Source organism: Marmota marmota, unplaced genomic scaffold, assembly GCF_001458135.2.
Source record: "Marmota marmota marmota unplaced genomic scaffold, marMar, whole genome shotgun sequence".
Taxonomy (NCBI): Eukaryota; Metazoa; Chordata; class Mammalia; order Rodentia; family Sciuridae; genus Marmota; species Marmota marmota.
In genome coordinates this window covers 22,949,237-22,969,241 of record NW_026000016.1, presented here as the reverse complement: position 1 = coordinate 22,969,241, position 20,005 = coordinate 22,949,237, and the positions used below count along the sequence as shown (strand labels likewise).

At 34.7% G+C, this 20,005-nt stretch overlaps 1 protein-coding gene and 1 non-coding gene across 2 annotated transcripts in view; one reads left to right on the top strand and one right to left on the bottom strand.

The window, feature by feature from the left end:
* Enah (ENAH actin regulator) overlaps nucleotides 1–20,005 on the bottom strand; it is a 147,567-nt gene that overhangs the window by 109,111 nt on the left and 18,451 nt on the right. The window lies entirely within an intron of this gene.
* Nucleotides 3,214–3,320, top strand: LOC125618576. Its single transcript, XR_007349915.1, has one exon. It is a non-coding gene; the product is annotated as a U6 spliceosomal RNA (small nuclear RNA).

Genomic DNA, 20,005 nt, shown 5'->3' with positions numbered 1-20,005 from the left:
GGGAGAGGAGGAGGGAAGGGGAGGGGAGAAGGAAAGAAAGGAAGCAATCAGCCCCACTCCAACAGAAGGTTATTAGTATTAAAGAAAAATAAAAGCTAAAAATAAAACTGAAAGATTACCTGATGTGTGTGACTAAACTGAAAGGAGTGTTAATCTTCAGTATCAGAGTTTAAAACTGAATAGTTCATGAATGAATGAAATCAAATGACCACAAAGATTCATTAAATTTAGACACAACAAAAACAGTCTCCAAATGTAATCATATTATATAGGATGGCTCAGATATGAATTTTGTATGATCATAATAATGAAAGCCTTAGCCAAAACTTGTTATATAACCATATCTAGAAGATGAAAAGAAAAGTATGCCTCATGGAGTGGGGGCAATGTCAAGAAACCAAATTGCTATTGTCCATCATGGGACATCAAAAGAGATCTAAAATTGAAACAAGTTAAAAGATGTTAGTTTTCACATCTTATCTGTAAATACTACAGAAGGACAAGTAAAAGCTGGCAATGGCTCCTCTGGAAAGTAGAATTCTAGAAGAGAAAAGAATAACTCAAAGAACCATTTTTTTTTTTAAGTAAACCTTATAGAACTATTTCACTTTATTCACGTACATGTATACTACCCTAATAAAAATTTAAAATCATGCTCTTAATTTTTAAAAATCATTCTTTAGAATATTTCACTAGAAAACATTCACAGTTCACAAAATAGAAGACTGTGATCAACAAAAAAAAGATACTGCAAAAAAAATATAAGTGTACACACTAAGAGTAGTTTGCTCTGGAGTAGCAGCATTATCATTTTCATTTTCTTAGGTAATTCTCATTTTGTAATTTTAAGAAAGTAATTTTAAGAAGAAACAGAAGGCTAATAGATCTCAAAGACCAAAGAATTAAAATATTGATTCTGGTCCCAATAAGTCATTCAGGACCCACTGTAAAGTTATAATTAATTTGCAAGCTCTATAATTACTATTAAAACATTGGGTATACAAGAAACAAAACAATAGTAAGATTCCCAGATCAGAAGATATTCTGTTTTTCAAGTATACTTAAATTTTTAAAATATTACGTCAGTACTCAAAAAGTTTCAGATTTTGTAGCACTGAAGATTTGGATTATGTGCCTATAGTCCCAGCCAGTCAGGACGCTGAGGCAGGGTTGCTTGGGCCCAGGAGTTTGATGGCAGACTGGGCAACAAACAAAGCAAGCCCCACCCCGAAAGAAAAAAGATTCACATTAGGGATGATCAACCAACCAGTAAAGTGTATGCAAATATTCCAAAATCTGAAAACCTCCAAATCTGATATACCTCTGGTCCCATACATTTTCAATAAGAAATACCCAACCTGTACCAAGAATACTTGGCTCAGACAACTGATTGCTTCTTCAAAACTCTGGGTGGAGAGATCACTTTCTAAACTTAAAAATAACCAAAGAAATGAAAAAACGAAAACAGCTTAATACTTCTCTACATTCAAAAAAGAACTAAGATTAAAAAGAAAAAAGTATCAGGTAAAGGGAAATATTTATTCTAATGGTGACAATGTAAAAAATAACACTAAAACTGGACCTAGCACAACCACTTGTAACTACAAAAGTTGTATTTGGTCCACATACAAATGCTTAAGAAAAAAAAATACTGGAATGTTTATTACATTATAATATGCAAAAATTGCAACTAACTCAAGTGTTTACTCATCAAACTTAGAATTCATACAATGGAATAAAATCAACAAAACGGATGGAATGCCACAAACTTGATGTTAACTCAAAGAAGCAGATCCAGAATATATACATAGTGTTCCATTCATATAAGTACAAAAACAGGCAAAACTAACCCAAACTACTGCAATTCAGAAGGGGTTATTCTAGTGAGACTATGAATGGAAGAAGAGGGCATGAGGGGAACTGCTTCTGAATGTTTCATCTGAGGTGCTAGTTACATGGGTATATTGAGATTTCAAGCTTTTTTAAAAAAGAGTGGTCAATAAGCACATTAAAAAAATGTTCAACATCATTAGTCATTAGAGAAATGAAAATCAAAAACCACAGTGAGGGGACTGGATAGAGTGCTTAGCATGTATGAGACCTTTGTTTTCATGTGTAGCACATGCACGTGTGCGCACACACAAAATTTTTAAACAAAACACAATGAGATACTACTTCACACTCAGGAGGCTGACAAGACAAGACACACACACACACACAGTAACAAAGCACTGGTGAAGATAAATTGCTGGTGGGAATGTAAAATGGCATAGGCAAAGGGGAAACCAGTTGGCTGGTCCTCAATCAACTAAAAATTACTCTGTAAACTAACAATTCCAAGTTAATGTCCAAAGAAACTGAAAACAGGTTCTCAAACACTCATATATAAATTTTGAAAGCCGCTCAATTCACAATACTCAAATAGTGAAAACAACCCAAAATGTCCATCAAAAGACGAATGAATGATCAACATGTAAGACATTTCATTATGGATATTACTGAGCCATAAAAATGAATGAGGTGGGCTGGAGTAGTGACTCAGTGGTAGAGCACTTGCCTAGCATCTGTGAAGTACTGGGTTCGATCCTCAGCACCACATAAAAATAAATAAATAAAATAAAGATATTGTGTCCCTCTACAGCTAAAAAATATTTAAAAAAAAAAAAAAAAAGAATGAGAACTGGGGTTGTGGCTCAGCAGCAGAGCGCTCGCCTAGCATGTGTGAGGCCCTGGATTCGATCCTCAGCACCACATTTAAAAAAAAAAAAAAATTAAACAAAGGTATTGGGTCCAACTACAACTAAAAAATAAAATTTAAAAAAAAATGAATGAGGTACTTAGGCTTGCTATGAAAAGGATGAATCTTGAAAATCTCAAACACAAGTCACAAATTGTACAATTTCATTTATATGAAATGTCCAGAACACACAAAACTATAGAGACATAAAGTAAATTAGTGGTTGTCAGGTACTGATGGCAAAGAAGGAGTAAAAAGTTGACTATTTAGACTGGGGATGTGAAACCCTGGATTTGATCCCAGCACTGAAGGAAAAAAAAAAGAAGAAAAGAAAGCAAGCTGATTTTTTAATGGGTAAGGATTCCATTGAGGGTGATGAAAAAGTTCAGATACTACTGCACAACACCGTGAAAACACTTAGTAACACTTTATTGTAGACTTTTAAAATTATTACCATGGTAAATTTTCTGTTATCTGTGCTCGATTTGGCATCACATATACTAAAATTGGAACGATACAGAACAGATTAACATGGCTCCTGCACAAGGATGACATGTAAAGTCACGAAGCTTTCCACATTTTTAATAGGAAAGACAGTAGAATGAATTGGACATAACTTTCCTATGTTCATATGAGTACACAACTAGTGTAACTCCACATCATGTACAACCACAAGAATGGAAGTTATACTCCATGTATGTATGATATGTCAAAATACATTCTACTCTCATGTATAACTAAAAAGAACAAATTTTTTAAAAAAGAAAACATCTTTTTTCTGTTATCTGTACTTTACCAAAATTCAAAACTAAAAAGAAAATGCCTAATGCTGGCCAGAATATATACCTTTTCCATATATCACTAACTTCAACATAAACTGAAATTAATCCATTTTGCCAAATATTTAGGCAATAAATATTAAACAATTCATATATTTGCTCACAATAAAACACAAAAAATTTTAGATACAAAGCTCATTAAAATATTTAACAGTGGGTTAGTGGTAGATTTCAGTGGTGGTACATACATACTCAATACCCAACATCAAATTAAGGGGCTGGGATTGTGGCTCAGTGGTAGAGTGCTCACTTAGCAAGCAAGAGGCACTGGGTTTGATCCTCAGCACCACATAAAAATAAAATATTGTGTCCACCTAAAACTAAAAAATATACATATATATTTTAAAAAATAATAATTAGAGGCTGGGATTGTGGCTCAGGGGTAGAGCCCTCGCCTTGCCTGGGTTCGATTCTCAGCACCACATACAAATAAATAAATAAATTTTTAAAAATTTAATTAAAATAAAGTAGTTATAATAGAAAAAAGAAACATAAAAGCCAAACTATCAGGAATGAGTAAGTAAATCACAATTCATTAATAAAATTAATAATGCCAACACTAAAAATGTCAAACTACAGAAGGCAAACACTCAGAAATGTTTACATTAAGAAGCAGGCATGGGGCCTGGGGTTGTAGCTCAGTGGTAGAGCACTTGCCTAGCATGTGTGAGTCACTGGGTTCAATTCTCAGCACCACATAAAAATAAATAAAACAAAGGTATTGTGTCCACTTACAATTAAAAAAAATTATTTTTAAAAAAAGAAGTATGGAAAAAGCAAATTACAAATTCTATAAACACAAGTCAAACTATGCATCCAAAAAAACTCAAAGTATGTTTAATATGGTTCTGGTATGGACACTTATTTTCTTTCCACTTTGTGTTCCTTGAAAAAAAAAACAAACTCATTTTTATCTCAGGGCCTTTAGAACTGCTAACATCGTCCATCTGGAGTTCTCTTCCCCCTGCTCTCCACATGAATGCCCCTCATATTTTGGATTAACTCAAACATCACTTTCTTAGAAAGGCCTTCCCTAATCACCCCAACCAAGTCAGGCCTGCCCCCGTTGCCCACCTTATCCTACTACACATTTATCTTCTAAACACTTCAAACAACTTTTAAAAATCTTTTCCCCTTTCCCCTAAAAGAATTAAGACAATGTCTGTCTCTGTCTCTCTCACTCTCTTTCTCTCTCTCTCTCTCTCTCTCTCTCTCTCACACACACACACACACACACACACACCCTTACCTTGTTTATTTACATATCCCCAGGCCAGAGAATAGTGCTTGCTAGTAAAAATGTTTGTCAGGCTAAGCAATAAATACTTGATTAATTAACTTGTTCCTTCTACTTTCCCTTAGTAAATTTTCTGTCATAACCACATACTACTTTTATATTTTTAATTATAATATATAACTAGGTCAATGGACAAATACCACTTTTTTGTTCATATTTTTATTAGTTGTTGATGAATATTTGTTTGTTTATTTATATGTGGTGCTGAGAATAGAACCCAGTGCCTCACACGTTAGGCAAGTGCTCTACCACTGAGCCACAAACCCAGCCCCAGCAAATACCACTTTTTGTGCCAAAGAAAACAGCTAAATTTGCTGAATATCCCCTAATAACAAAGCAAGGATCTGGTTTTCAGCCATAACAACAACCAAAAAGAAAAAAACTTACTCATGAAAACTTCCAAATAAAGAAAAATGTTATAGAATAATTTGTAGCATATTTTATTAGATAGGAAAAAACAAAAGTTCTTCCCACTCTCACATACCACTCAATACTTGACACCAGATTTTCTCCTAGACACCAAGTGAGTGTCCTATAATTTAATTACTTCTGACATTATCTACCTCGATTGTCCCCAACCTCAGATGCTAATCCCAAGTCCCAAATTTAAAAAATGAACTTGTTTCTGGGCAACAAACTACTAAATCAGGATTCCCACACTTCCATCCTGGTATTTGGTTAATTTGTCAGTATAGTTCAAAGAGCTCAGAAAAAACTTTTACTTATGTTTACCCATTTATTACAAAGGATATCTTAAAGGATACAACTGGTCACATGAAGAGATCCTATGTATGGCCAGGTCTGGAAGGGTCATGAATGCAAGAGCTTCCACATCCGTGGAGTTAGAGTACATCATCCTCCGGTACCAGTTAGTGCTTGTTCACCCACCTGGAATCTTTCCAAACCCTGCCTTTTGGGTCTCTTATGTAAGCACAACTGATTAAATCATTGGCTACTGGTAATCAGTCCATCTGGAGTTTAAGTTCATAGCTTCTCTTCTCCCTGAGGTGTGAAGTGAGGCTGAAAGTTCCAATCCCCTAATCATGGGCTGATACCCCTGGTGACCAGCTCCCCCTGCCATCAGTCATCTTTTTAGCACAACACTTTGGCAGTTCAAGAGTTTTTAAGTGCTCTGTGCCAGGAACCAGGGACAGAGATCAAATACATAGTTTTATTAGTTTAGTTTTTTAGGTTTTGTTGTTTTTGTTTGTTTGTTTTGGTAATAGGGATTGAATCTAGGGGGCATTTTACCAGAGTTACTATTTTTTATTTTTAGACATGAGTCTCCCTAAGTTGCTGAAGCAAAACTCAAACTTACCATCCTCCAATTCTCAGCCTCCCAAATTGCTGGGATTACAGGCATGGACCTCTTTACCTGGCTATCATTCTTATCACATGAAGCCTACCTATTCTTCTTATTATATTGCAATATCACAATTACCTACTTTTAGAAGCTTAGAGACCTGTCTCAAATTTCTAATTCCATAAAATACTTTCTCCATCATCAATCTTACCTCTATGCTACCACCACATACCAATTCTCCCCACCAAACAGAAATCTTGAGTATTATTTTTAAATAGTCACATCAAAGGCCTGAGAATTATTTTACAATTCATTGGAAACAATGATAACATTAACTAAAGCTGAGAACATTTTAAATAGATTTAATTTTATTTTACTCATACAAGTTACCTTCAAATTAAAATATTCAAATTAGAATATACTAGAAAAGCAGACGTAGTTTTACTACAGATCAATATAGAAAAGCAGACAGTCTATGATCTGTAGTAAAATGTAGTTTCACAAGTACATAATCATATATAGTACTCAAGTTTTAGAGATGCTCAAGTGGTAAAGTCTATACAAATACACCAAATTCAAAAGAAAAGAAAAAACCTAAAATCTGAAATACTTTTGGTCCTAAGCATTTCAGATAAAAAAATACTCAACCTGTGTTTACAACTATACATTACATTCATACATAAAAACTAAAGAGGGGAACTGGGAATTCAGTTTGGGGGGGTTTTGTTTGGTTTTGGTTTTGTTTTTTTTGGAAGAGAAAACATTATTTTTATGATGAAACAGCTGGCTATGCTGTTTAATAATCAAAAATGATATCACCAATCAGAACTACAAAATTAATCTAAACATCCCTAGAAGGGATAATAAAACATAAGTATTCCAAATTTACTAATGATTGGGAGAACTGGGCCCATCCACTAAATTGAGGTTGAATAACCCTCAGCAGTTTGAGCCAAAACTTCAGCTGGCTTCAGGCCAACAATAGCAACCTTGGGCAAAAAGAACAGGACATTTCCATCTGTCAACCTAGAGCTAGATGAAATATAGTAGTTTACTAATAACTGTGGCATCAATTCTAAAACTGAATTTAAGTTTGAGTCATAAAATAATAAGAAAATAAGCAAATGAACATTGAAACCCTTGTTCATTACCCTTCCATCCAGGCTCACCAAATGTCATCTAGATCACACACACACACACACACGTACAAAAACAAAACAAAACAAAACTCCTAATATAGCTTGTAGGTCGAGCCTAAATAGAGCCTGGAGTTATAATTCTGTCTCAGGATTCAGATTCATTATCTCCTACATAAAGGTCAGTATATACCCAATTAAAAGCACCCATTGCAGATTCTTTTATCTGCAATATTAAAATAGGCATTCACAGCCTGTGAATGTAGCTCAGTAATAGAACACTTGCCTAGTATGCTCAAGGCTAGCCACACAGTGCTAAGTGGGCAATGGTCACTGACAATTAGTTTCTTCTCTAAGCTCTAGACATAAAAGGTCACATGTATGATCCATATATGCAATCCCAACACACTAGCCCATAGTAAGATTAGTAATCAGGCCAGGTACCCTGGAACATACCTATAATCCCAGTGGCTCAGGAGGCTGAGGCAGGAAGATCATGAGTTCAAAGCCAGCCTCAGCAAAAGCAAGGCACTAAGCAACTCAATAAGACCCTGTCTCTAAAAAAAAATGCAAATTAGGGATAGGAATGTGGCTCCGTGATTGAATGCCCCAGAGTTCAATCCCCAGTACCATTCCCCCAGCCCCCAAAAAGATCAGAATCAGCCAGCTAAGTAACTTTTACTATTAATGCTTCTACGGGTTATTAGAATTCATATTCCACCACACCATATGGGAAGTCATGTTTGATGCTCCCACCTAAATGTTAGAAGGCCTTGAAAGTCTCTACCATTCCCAAAATAGTTAGATAATATACAATTAATTTTTAACACAAATGTTCTGCTACAACCAACTTATGATAAATTCTGGGCAAAAAACAAGAAAGGCAAAAGTAACATTTTTAATTTCTTCATAAACTGTCAAATACTCTTACAGGGAAGTTCCCTTAAAAAGAAAAGGTATCAGAAACATTCCCAGGCGATAAGTTGATGTAACTAGAATGAGCAGAAAAACATTTATCCTGGAAGCAAAGGAACATAATTTCAGGAACTAGGAGGGAGATTTCAACTACAGACTAAGGTGCACCTAATCCCCAAACAGATTGTTTAGCAGCTGTTACCCTTGCCAAGGTCTCCATTCTCATCCAAACATTCCCCTAAAGGGAAATGACAACTCCCTTAAAAGCAATCAGCCCTACTAACAATCAAATTTTCCAATAACTGAAGAAAAAGAAAAAGCGAACCATAGGCCAATATCCCTAAAAAATAATAAAACAACATCCCCACCAGCAGCTCTTTATATGAATAGTTTACCCATCTCTCTTAAAAATTATATACAAAATAAATAAGCCATGGGGACTTCTTTAAATCATGCAGTTGCCAATTTGGGGTTCCTTTCTCTTCATCTCTCCTTCCAAGACAGTATAGCACAGAAATGAGGAAGATAATCACCTCTCTGTTCCTACCATCACTTCTGCTTCATCATTCATCTTAGACAATTAGATAGGACTCATTCCACAAATGTTTCTTGAGTAACTACTGTCAGACATTAATCTCTAGTTTTCCTCTGAAATACAGATGAACTCTCAATGATCTCTCCACAAAAATTCAATTTAGGGGATTGGGGTTGTAGCTCACTGGTAGAGCGCTTGCCTAGCATGTGTGAGGCACTGGGTTCAATTCTCAGCATGGCATATAAACAAATAAAATAAAGGTATATTGACAACCAAAAAAATATTTTTAAAAAATTCAACTTAGGAAGTTTATATTCTACCTACAACAATGAAATGAAAAAGAAGAAAGTCACCTATGTGCCTTAGCTACCTTCATCCCAATAACTATCAAGAATTAAAAAAAAAAAAAAAAAACAAGAAATCTATCCTTATGATAGAGTACATTTCACTACCTGGCAGGTAGAAGAACATAAGCCAGAGTTTAGAGGAGTTTGGTGGTATCAGTGAAAAGATAGAAGGCCTATATCATTTGCGTACAAGTTCTACGACCCTACAATGGCTTACCTTCAACTCCTGAGATACTCAACCTACATAATTTTGTGTCTCAAAGCAGTATTTCTCAAGTTCTTGAGATCAGTGATAAACATACTGTACATACTCCAAACAAGTATGTGCACAAAAATACACAAGAACTGAGTTTCATGACACTTGACATTACACCATGTGCAATATGCTTAATATTTTCTATCACTTATTTTTTATGTTAAAAACCCAAAGTCTGAAAAATCCCACTCAAAAATACTCCCATTTTCCCCCTTTGTGACCCACTCCCTAAGTCCTATTTTGGGGACAGGAAAAGAAATGATAACTATTAGAGAGAAGGCCCATCAGAACCTTAGGACTAAGGAGAATGCTTGTTTACCAAATCAGATAAGGGAGAAAAGAGGAGCAACATCAAAGGAAAGGGGGAATCTTCCATCACAGGCATCCCATTTTGAAACTCTAAATGGATGATCCCAGAGAAAGTTTTTTTAAGACATATCTACCGGGTGAATTTTGTAGTTCTAGTGTTTTGTCTAGTAAATTACAGCCATCAAAAATATCTTGAGATAATTAAATATACCATAAGAAATTGCCAATAACTGATAGGTTTTCACCTCCAAAGCAATAATTTTATACAGTTTATTAGCAGTATAATACATACTTTAAGGATATGATGCTTTAAATGGGCTGAATAATACTCACTTGAGAACTTAACCTTTATTATGACACAATTTCCACAGACAGGTAGGTATGTGCTAGTCTCCTACTAAACAACTGATCAGAAAGCTGGTACTATACTAAACTGTGATGTGATCTAGGATCTCTGAATGCATTTTTCAATGTAATCATTACTGATTTCTCCTCTTAAACATCAAAAAAAAAAAATCCTAGATTCCTAATAAGCCCACAAATTTTCCATTTAACTAGGAATACTTGATTCATTCTTATTCCCTCACAACTACCAAAACTGGAGCTCAATCTCTACTATTTCCAGCAGCCCTATCTTATTTTCCAGAGGTTTGTTCACTTCAAACCAACAAATCATAAGCTCCTTAATAGGACAATCCTTTTCAATCTTTGAAAACCCACTTCCTTGCAGTCATGTACTATCAGACAATAAGTCTTGAATTAAAACAAATATCTGGAAAATTCTTACCCCATTTCAACTGGTATATAATCTTTTAATATAGGATTAATAATACTACCTTCCTGTTACCAAATTCTAGAACCTTGGTGTGTGATCCCTCATACCAACCACTCTCACCTTTCTGATTCAGTATAGCCATGGAGAATTCCATCTTTAATACCCATCTCTTAATCAAACCATTCAGATTAGTTTACATATACACCATGAGGGTCCTGTCAAAATTCTTTACTGGCTTTTCCTAAATTATACATATACAAATTCAAACTTTCCTACATCCCCACTTGAACATACCTTAACACTCACTCATTATTGACCTCAGCTCACAATTTCAGTTTTACTTAATTAAGACACACACTCTGATGTATCCAGGTCCCCCCTCTCAAAGCTCTAACTGTCCTTAGAAATAGGACAATTTACTTTCAAAAGGAAGGAACCATTCAAAACTCAGTCCACAATTTCAGTTTCACTTAATTCAGACACACTCTGATATATCCACACACACCCCACCAAAGCTCTAAAAGTCCTTAGAAACGGGACAATTTAAAACTGGTAAATTGTATAAATCACATTAAAATATTTAAATAACAACAAAATGCCCTAGACTTAGTAATTTATATACATTAATTTACTGTTCATAGATCAAAAGGTTGAGAGAGTCCAAGGTTGAGTGCAGGTAGACTGTATCTGATGAGGGCTTGTTCTTCATAGATGATGCCTTCTATGCATCCTTACATGGCAGGAAGGGGAAAAAAACTAACAACCTCCTTTAGGCCTCTTTTTTTAAAAACTGAGGATTAAATACAGGGGTGCTTTACCACTGAGCTACATTCCTAGCCCTTTTTATTTTTTATTTTGAGACAGGTTCTCACTAAGTTGCTGAGGATGGCTTTGAACTTGTGGTCTTCCTGCCTCAGCCTTTAGAGTTACTGGGATTATAGGTATGCAGCACCACACCCAGCTCAGACCTTCTTATAAGTACATTCCATTCGTGGTGCCTTACACTTCACCAAGGTTCCACCTCTATTATCGTCATAACCTTGGGGGTTAGATTTCAATATAAAGAAGCTGGGGGTGAGGTACATATTCAAACCACAGCACTATGGCAGAATGGCATTACTCACAAGCTTTAAGGATGCAAGGAGAGCTTATTTGAGCTGTGGGACCACAGCAACTCATTAACTTGAGAAAATAACTCAAAGCATAGATTTCAAAAGGAGAAAGTAGAGACAGAAGGGGGGGTGGTAATGTTTATCAAAAGAAAGCATTCACCATGTATACACCCAGGTGACAGAAGCTTCTCTACATGAAGCACAAAAACATCCAAATTAAAACTTTACAAGTACTTTATTATTACAGCTAAGTCTGTAAAAACTTAAAAAAAAAAAAAAAAAAAAAAAAAAGCAGCACCAAACTTTCAAGGCACAGAGTCCTTACTAAGGATTTAAGAGATCGCTAAAAAAAAATAAGCTTAAGAGAAAAACATAAAGAGGGATGTTTTTTGTATTTGTTTTTTAGATTTAGAGGTTTCTAATGTTAAGTAAATTCTTATTTTTTTTTGTAATTGGTCTATAATTAACAAAGTACATTAGTTTCTTTGTTTTTCTAAATATTTTCCCTAACTTTTCTATTTGCCTTAATACTGGTGAAATACTTCCCCAAAAGCTCATATTTCAAGTTAATCCATTTATGTAGATTAGCTCACCTGTATTAACCTGATGAATGAGAAGTGAGGAAAGAGTCTTTTTACCAAAGATTAAAGACCCATAATCTCACCAGTAAATTCAAAATACAATAATACCTCCACTAATAAATCTCTTAGACCGAAAATTTTAAGACAGGATCTCCCTATGCTACTGCAAGCACCACCACATCCAGCCAGAAACTTGAAACATTATAAAGGTTCATAATTTAGTGGAGGCTAGACGACCTCTCCTGCAGAATGAAAGGACACTCTGATTTCCTTAGCATCTGAACTCTATAGGAGATAAACCAAGATTAAGGTACTGAGAAACATCCCGGGATCCTGATGCTTTTTTTGGTATTGGGGATTGAACTAAGGGGCACTCAACCACTAAGTCACATTCCCAGCCCCGAGATTTTGTATTTTATGTAGACACAGGATCTCACTGAGTTCCTTAGCATCTTGCTTTTGCTGAGGCTGGCTTTGAACTTGCAATCCACCCCATCCTCCCCTATCACCTCCCCAAGCCGCTTGGGTAACCACAATGGCCCTGATGCTTTTGATTACATCCCAGGGTTGATTTTTCCCAGACCACAATCTCACATGGTCTCTATCACTTCATCACCAAGTAAGTGGCAAAACCAATGAGTAATCCATCTAATGTAGTGGGATGTGAACTGGCTCCTCCCTTAGTTTGACTGACAGCTAATGGTGGATATGGAATACTTGAAATTCCATTATCTCTACAAACATAATTCCAGGCATTTCATACATAATCAATTCCTGAAAAGAATATGAAAGTGGAAGTATGTAAGAGCTGAGCAACAGGCTTATTTTTAAAATGGGTTTTCATTCCAAGAGTCAAAAGATATCTTTAGTTACCGATATCTTTAGTTACTTTAGTTAGGGAACGAATGCTTTATTTTAAAAACAAAGGTTTAGTAATCACTTAACACAAGTAAATATAAAAGAGATAAAACTAATTTTCTTAATATCTCAAATTCTAGTTTTCTTGGCACATCTAAAACAGTATTTAGTATAAACAGAAATGATTTTTTTAAACGCTGACCAGAGACTGCATGAAATGAGGTAATGTTTTAACAATTTTCTTTTTAAAATTTCTTAAGATAGAGTTGAACTCCAGCCTTTTCTTCTTTCAAAAGAAACGAGTACTACAAGCAATATTTCTCAACAAGCACTATGGTCATTTCAATCTAAAAAATCACTAAGAGGGTAACCTTGAATTTCTTTCATCACAAAACTTCACCTGTTAGACATGCTTCCTGTATGGCTTAATTTTATGCTTAATTTTGCTATTGTTCTCCTTAGTTAAATATAATCGGGATCTGTTTCCAGCATTCCTTCCCTCACTTTAAAAAACTGCTCCTTCTCCACTCCTCATCTGTTGTTAATAATAGTATCCTAATTTGACTGGAGAAGGGACAATAGTCCAAATAGGCTTTCTTACCAGGTTCCCCCCACCCAGGATTTTTCTCCCTGAAAATTACAGTAAACATTCTTTAACTCTCAATTTAAGAAGCTGGAAGAATGAGATCTAGAGAAAGTATGTGAAGAAAGACAGCAGAGATAAAAAAGAAAGCCAAGCAAAAATAAGAGACAGAATAACTCCTATTCAACCAAAAGTTATCAGCTCTGTTCTGATCATCCCTGATATCCTAGAGCTGCCACTGCACATTGACTATAAGCTATATAAATAGGATTTTTCATAAGCTAACCTGAGGTTCTGTGATCATCAACCAAAGAATCTTGTGTGAAACATAGACAATCACCTTTACAAACAGGGTCCAGGTACCATGAGGTGAATGCTATGGTTTGAACCTGTCCTGTAAAAGTCCTATGTTGAAACCTAGTCACCCTAGGTGATGGTAATAGGTCAGATCTTTGGAAGGTGATTAAGTTATAAGGCCTTCACACTCAAGAATGGGATGAATTCTCTTAAATTGGGATGTGGAGAACTAGCTAAACTCATGCCTTCCACCATGTGAGGATGCAGCAATAAGGTGCCATCTAGATGCAGACAGCAGCACTCATCACACATCAAATCTGCAGGTACCTTGATTTTGGACTTCCCAGACTCTAGAACTATGAAAAATAAATTTATTGTTAACTATTTTATGGTATTTTGTTGTAGCAGCAAGAACAGACTAAGACACTGAAGAATTGCCAATTTTGGAATACTTAATTACTTTCATCTTTATAACAACTGTGTCATCATTAACATTTGATTTCTTCTATTTTTCTCTCATTTGTATAAGGCAATAGACAAATAAATGTATATTATGCTCTAGAAAAGTACTGATGTTAGCAAAACTGAACTAAGTAGGCAAGTAATACCACCATGCAGAATTCAAATTATTGTCAGCTGTCATGAAATACTAAACAGAAAATGATATGATATTTAACATTAAATTATCATTAAAAAGAAATGATATTTAACAGCACAGGTATATAGCATAAATAGTTCACAGAAGTAAAACCCTTTAATGAGAATTTTTGTACTCAGTTATTGGGAAGGAAATAAGTAAACCTCTTTCTGGCCTATCAGAAGAAATATTGTAAGAGCTAAAGCTTACAAAATAATAGAGAAAGACATTAGATTCATATCACAAGCCTTAAATTGATATTACTTATAAATTTTGCACATGTTCTTTAAAAAGCTGAAACTCTAAATAGTTAAAATTCTCATTGAAAACCTACTATCAGTAAAATATATATCAATCACCAAGGATTGAACTTAACCACTAAGTCACATCCCCAGACCTTTTTTATATTTTATTTAGGGACAGGTTCTTACTAAATTGCTTAGGACCTTGCTAAGTTACTGAGGCTGCCTTTGAACTTAAGATCCTCCTGAGTCGCTGGGATTACAGGCCTGCACCTCCACACTCAGCAGTAAGTATAAATTTGTATGAAAATATCACATACAAATTTATTTATTGATTTAGACATATGATATTTCAAAAACTACTGGGTACACAAAAAGAACTAAGGAGAGAGAGCTGGCCAGAAACTGTAAATCTGTGAATCAGCAACACACCGATTGTCAAACTAAAAGCTGAATAACATTGGGAAAGTATGGGGAGGGGGAGAAGAGAATCAAAAGGTAGGAAAGGACTTGGAGATGCAGCCAGTAAGATAATGTGAGAACCATGAAAGCCTAAAACCACTTTAAAACAAAGTGATTTGAGTCCAAGATGATCAGCTGTACTGAGTGATGTTATGAAGCCAGTGAAAGCAACATAAGACCTTCATTCTCAACTTTCCCTTGACTACCTTCTATTCATAGGAGAAGTTTACTGATTTTTTTTTTTCTTTTTTGCAGTATCAGTGATGGAACCCAGGGCCTCACACATACCAGGCAAACAGTCTACCACTTTATATTGCCAGCCCAATGAGGTGATTTTCTATCTGTATTTAATATTTAGGAATTCCCTAACAAGTTTTTGGAAAAAGCCATTTACCTCTAGAGTTAAATGATTTTCTAAAATAGATCAGGTAAGAGCTAAGAAGTATCTCTTTTGACAAGGTGGGTATTAAACCCAATTTCAGATACTTCCATAGGCACACAGAGCCCACTGGAGGATGGAGAAGACAGCCTAATTACCCCAGCTTTGAAGGGAAATGTGAAATGAAACCCACACTGCTTTGTCCCCATCCCATACAACTTATCAAAATAATTAAGAAAGCTAAAAAGCAGGAAAAAAAAAAAGTCAATCACCTCATACATCCAAAAAGATGTACCTTAACTGGGCTGTGACTACATCAACAGTTTAGGGAGCAGAAACAGGTGAACCAGGCCTGCCTTCTCTTGAATCTGATCACAACCACAATTATAATTCTAAGTGTATATCTGTTTAAAAGCTCAGCAAAGCCATAAGTCAATTATTCTTAGATTTTAAGGTCAATGTCAAAGCACTCTCTGCTGTTGCTGGTTGTAGAGAAACGGACACTCCATATATTTACTGGCTGGCATGAAAACTGGCACAACACTTCTAGAAAGCTTTTTGGCAATATGATTCAAGAGCTTTTAAAAATTGTTTTTATTTCTTCAGAGATCTGATACTATTTCTGGAAATCTATCTTAAAGAATTAGTCTGCAATTAGGAGGGGGGAAAAAAACTTCAATTTCAGGAAAGCATTATTCATTATACAAAAATCATTCAAAACCATGTAAGCAGCCATTATAAAGAAAATATGCAGCAACTAAAAAAAAATTCTGAGAAGTTTTTTTAAAGCATGGAAAATGCAAAACATCAAAATGCGCCAAATAAAATCAAATGTACAAATATAAAAGGAAAAATTTTTACTTAAAAGTTGATGCAAAGATATAAAGGTTGTGAAGGTTATAAAAAGCAAAGTGGGGGGGCTGGGGTTGTGGCTCAGCGGTAGAGCGCTCATCTAGCATGTGCGAGGCCCTGGGTTAGATCCTCACACCACATAAAAAATAAATAAATAAAATGAAGGTATTGTGTCCAACTACAACTAAAAGATGAATATTAAAAAAAAATGACTATTGAGTAAATCTGGCTGAGCAAAATGGAAACACAAATTCAGATGGGTTCTCAAGGTAAATCTACCAGAACATTCAAGGGCTGACAGAGAGGATCAAAGAGGGAACCCACGAAGTTTCTTTTTTTTTTTTTTTTGGTGGTACTGGGATTGCACTAAACCACTGAGCACATCCCCAGCCCTATTTTATATTTAATTTAGAGACAGGATTTCACTGAGTTGCTTAGCACCTCTCTTTTGCTGAGGCTAGCTTTGAACTCGTGATTCTCCTGCCTCAGCCTCCCAAGCCACTGGGATTACAGGTGTGCACCACTGCTCCTGGTGAAAGTGAGGTTTCTTAAAGACTGGAACACAGATACAGTGAATGCCCAGCAAGAGGAAAGTGGAGCCTGCAAAAGTCCATCATTCACATTTATCTTAAGCTCAAATGACTCCCTGCAATGCTTTTCTCCTTTTCATTCCTGGCTTCCTTATTCTAAATCACCAATGCTATATATTCACTCCAAATTATCCATGAATAAGGATTTAGAAAATACTGTACACTAAGTAGATGACTCAATGCCAAATGGGTTTAGACTAAATGAAATCATATTAGAATTTTAACAACAGTGTACCTTTCTATTTATATTTGTATTAAATTATCAGAAAATAATTTCAATTATTTGCATACTCTGTTAGAAGGAACAATATGGAAAATGATCCAGAAACAAACTGAAAAGTGAAGTTAAATTATTTTTATATAGGGCTGGGGCTGTGGATCAGCGGTAGCACACCTGCCTGGCATGTGTGAGGCACTGGGTTCGATTCTTAGCACCACATATTAACAAATAAAATAAAGGCCTATCAACAACTAAAAAAATGATTTTACATAACCAACCATAATGTGTATAATTTTATAAAACAACTAACCACAATATAAAATAAACTACAACCTTTTAAATTTTTTAGAAAAAAGGACTAAAAGAGTTCAGAGATTATAACCAAACTAAAGTCATTAGCAATCCAAAATGCTATAAAAATATATTAACTTTACTTGGAAAAGCTGACAGAAAATAATTTTTAAAAATCATTGCTCATACCACTGAAGAGAAAACAAAGTAATTCCAAAAGAGGGCAACATAGCATAATAGTTGAGAGCAGAATAAAACTGCTGGTGCTTTAAACCTGGCTCCACTAATTATTAGTTGTGTTCCTCCTCTCTGTGCCTCAGTCTTCTTATTTGGAACAAAACAAAAGTACTAACAACCATATAGATAGAGTTGTTAGATAGATGAGGTGACTTAATTTATCTAAAGAATTTAGAAGCAGCTTAGGCTAAGTTCTACTAAATAGGATGCTCCTACCCATTGTGAAGATGGGTAGAAGTAATTGTGGCACAAATGATCAGCACTTACTTAATGCCAATCACTGCATTCAAATATAGTTAAAAGGGTAAATTTAATATAATGTATATTTTTATCATAATAAAAAAGGCTATTATCCTTTACCCATTTTCTATTAAAACATTTTAATTTTTCCTGATAGAAAATTAAACTACTACATTCTATGAGAGACTATATAAAAGTTTAGGATTCCTACTTAAAAAAAAAAAAAAAACTATCAAAGCAGTTTGAAGATACAGGTTACCAACTCCTGGGTTCATATTCTTCCAAAATAAATTTCAAAATAATCTGTTGTACTATGGTCAAATTACGTAACTTGAATTCTCAAGCAAAAATCTACTCTTTGGAAGTTGGCAATATTAACCTCTCTTACAGTAACATCACAAAAATAAACCGCACTAACCTGAAACAACTTGGAACACATCTATAAACCCTTTCTTTGAAAGAAAGCATTTTCATGTATCTTCTACTTAAGAACAGAAAAACTTCACAGACCTTAACTATACCAATTACAAATAGCAACAACAACAAAAATATTTAAATGCCCGTTTTAAAATAAAATCTTACTAAATAGCCCTAAACCACTTCTCTCAGATTACAAAATAAACATGTGGTAAAAAGGGACAGAGAATACCAATTTACTATACCCAACACTGACTGACAATGTTTGTTGCATAGCAACAAGATTCTGCAGTCAGAAAACAGCACAGAACTCCTTTTCTTGATTTGCCAAGCCACAATTAACCCCATCAAGGTTGGGAAGGTATACCAAAACAAATTTGCATAGACTACCACCAATATCAGTAGTTATATAATATAAATTCTAAAACTATACATACAAGCCCAAATTCCAAAATATTTACAAAACTTCATTCTCATATTTCTCTATGTACTTGCAAAAAACTGCTAAACCTCATTTTTGGACCACACTTCATTTGAAAGCATTATCTCTAAGAGTTTAAAAAACAACAGATAACAGCATCCCAACACATCTTCAATTCGTGATTTAAAAGAATTTGATCCTTTCTGGGTTTTTGTGGGTTTTTTTAATCATAATTTACGGGCTGGGGTTGTGGCTCAGTGGTAGAGCACTTGCCTCACATGTTTGAGACACTGGGTTCGATTCTCAGCACTGCATATAAATAAATTAATAAAATAAAGGTCCATCAAAAACTAAAAAAATATTTTTTAAAAAATCATAATTTACAAGAAAGAACTATCATTTCCTAAGGGTTTAAATTTTTCTTTTACTCAGAGTTTGTCTGAAATATTTCTATGGATTACCTATATAGGTAACTGGTATCATTTCACAAATTTTTTTTTTTTTAAATTCCACTGCACCTAAAGAACAAGAGAAAAAAAAAGTAGTTATTTTTGCCATTACTTTAAATACTTTGTTTTGGGGTATCCCTTTTAATTTTAAGACTGTTAGATGCCAAGCCCTACCTAAGAAATAGATTAAATAAGAAACAGATTCAATACAGAGAAAATCAATTTAAATAGTGGTTCTAAATATTTTCAGACATGAGAAAACACCCTTTAGGTTCATGAATAGTTGGTTCTACTTTAGTCAACTGAGAAAATATGACTTAAAAGCACTTTGAATTTACTTGCTCTTAAATGAATCTATAAATTATCACAAAAGCATCTACATATACTTGAAGTATAATACACAAGCAGACTAGCATTTTTTTAAGCAAAGTTTTAGTACACATAGAGATTCAAGTATTCTTTAAAATAATTTTACAGCTGCACCTCAAAGCCCCAAATCTGGAAGTCTATCACCAAAATTTAAATCATTTCAAAGAAAAGACTTAAGGTAAAGTACATATAGGTTTGGAAATGAGACAAAGCTCGGTTCAGGTCCAGGTAATACCACTTAGTGACTATGTAATCTTGGGCAATGGCATTCATAAGGATAATACCTATTCTGTGTAGCTGTTTAAGAAACTGGAAGTAG